Below are 1,977 nucleotides of genomic sequence, written 5' to 3'. Positions count from 1 at the left end.
CCTTGCCAGTCCTGAGTGATGCTGGCATTCTCATTTCTGATAGATACCACTGGTGCCAGCCTAGCAGAGAGCTGAGGGGTAGAGCCGCATTCTGTACCTTTAGGTATGACTGGGAAATTAATCGAATACTTCCCTCCGTAGATATTTTAAGCGCCACACGTATATTTTGCCTTGTCAATGTGACAGTTGATACATGCGAATCTCGTAGGAAATCGGTGTTTCTGAGTACGCACAGTGTTCTGCCGACCCAGAGAACGGCCCGAAAGGAAATGTGTCACTGTCTGCTCTCGTGGCAGGCTGTAAATACAAGAGATTCCGATGGGGACAGATGATTAATGTGGATAAACTCTACACAGTGCATGAGACTAAAGCAAATACATCTTAAACATCACTGAACGAAGGCGTTGAAGCGTGTCTCAGTAAAGACAGGCACACGCCGAAGGGCAGTTATCTCAGGGAAAACCAACAGAGAGCACACATCAAAGCAGCGCGTATGCGCATGCGTATTTGCAGATGAGCATCTGGGGGCTGGAGAGACGGCTCAGTGGTGAGAGCTCTTGTTCTTCTGTGTTTGGTTCCCAGCACCCACACCAAGTCTAACAGTCCTCTGGAACTTCAGCTCCACAGGGGTCTGGCGCCATCTTCTGGTTTCTGAGGGTACTTCACTCATGTACAGGCCTACACAGAGACATGCACATAGACACATCATCAAAATTAAATAAATGTTAAGCTGGGAGGTGGTGGCACACGCCTTTAATCCCAGCACTTGGGAGGCAGAGGCAGGTGGATCTCCATGAGTTCGAGGCCAGCTTGGTCTACAAGAGCTAGTTCCAGGGCAGGTGCCAACACTACAGAGAAACCCTGTCTTGGAAAACCAAAACTAAAAATAAAATAAAATAAAATAAATGTTAAATAAAAGATAAGGATTGTATTCAAAAATGCTTCTCAGCATCCAGAAGCCAAGAAATGTCTATTCAGTCTCTGGAAAATAGTGAAGGCTATGACAACATCATGTAGAATGTCATGCAAGGCCATGTCTTAAGGACACCTTCCTTCTCAAGCCTGAGTGCTCATCTCCAAAGCCTGGAAGCCTAGAGATCACCCATGGAACCCAGAGGTTCTTTCCTGCTCAGCCTCTGGTACTCCATGTCCATGTTCATTCAAGAAGGCTCCAATATTAACCTTGAGCCGAATGTGAAGCGATGCCCTGTGGGCTCTGAGTCAGAACTACTAAGGGAGTAACCCGACTGTTCTATGTGACCTATTACTGATTGAATTGGGTGAAATAAACCAAAGAGGAAAACTCACTCACCAGATCCTCTTGGACACAGAATTTTTCACTTTGTAGGGTTCTGACCCCAAAACCCTCATGTTCTTACCACATTTGATGTTACACCCACAGTTCAGGCACCCAGGTGTATAATAACTTCAGATACATTTTCATGAAATGATTCTCTTATACATCACAATATATTAAATATATATTAAATTTGCTATTTGTTAATATAATTTATAAAGCTTTTCTAAACATCAGTTGTCTTTTGTCTTGGAAGCCTGGGTGGTGTTTGGATTAATTTTCTCGTGGTTGTGAGAAAAGCAACTTGAGGGAGGAAGGTCAGTTTTGTCTCATGGTCCAAGGGATCCGTCGTGGAGGATCAGGGATGTCAGCAGGGGCATGAGACAGCTGGTCATTGCTTCGGCTGCCTGGAAGCTGAGAAGAGAGCCGTTTCTTTCATTTCTCCTTTATCCCAGTCTGTGAGGTGATGCTTCCACACACGGGATGGGTCTTCTCACCTCAGTTAACCCAGTAGAAACTCCCTCATGACGTGCCTGCAGGTTTGCCTCCTAGGGGATTCTGTTGTCCAGTTGACCACCCATGTTAGCTACCATAGTGCTCCTGGCTGTTGAGACCTCTGTGCTTGAGCAGCCAGCATTCGATGACAACTTAGGTCCCATTGTTTATCCCAGTGTCTGGGT

At 45.7% G+C, this 1,977-nt stretch overlaps 1 protein-coding gene across 1 annotated transcript in view; it reads left to right on the top strand.

The window, feature by feature from the left end:
- The window catches only part of Hhat (hedgehog acyltransferase), a 245,988-nt gene that overhangs the window by 176,127 nt on the left and 67,884 nt on the right, over positions 1–1,977 (top strand). The window lies entirely within an intron of this gene.

The sequence above is a fragment of the Microtus ochrogaster genome, chromosome 6, assembly GCF_000317375.1.
Source record: "Microtus ochrogaster isolate Prairie Vole_2 chromosome 6, MicOch1.0, whole genome shotgun sequence".
NCBI classification, from domain to species: Eukaryota; Metazoa; Chordata; class Mammalia; order Rodentia; family Cricetidae; genus Microtus; species Microtus ochrogaster.
The sequence above is the reverse complement of the archived record's forward strand: the minus strand, read 5'-3'. Positions and strand labels throughout refer to the sequence as shown.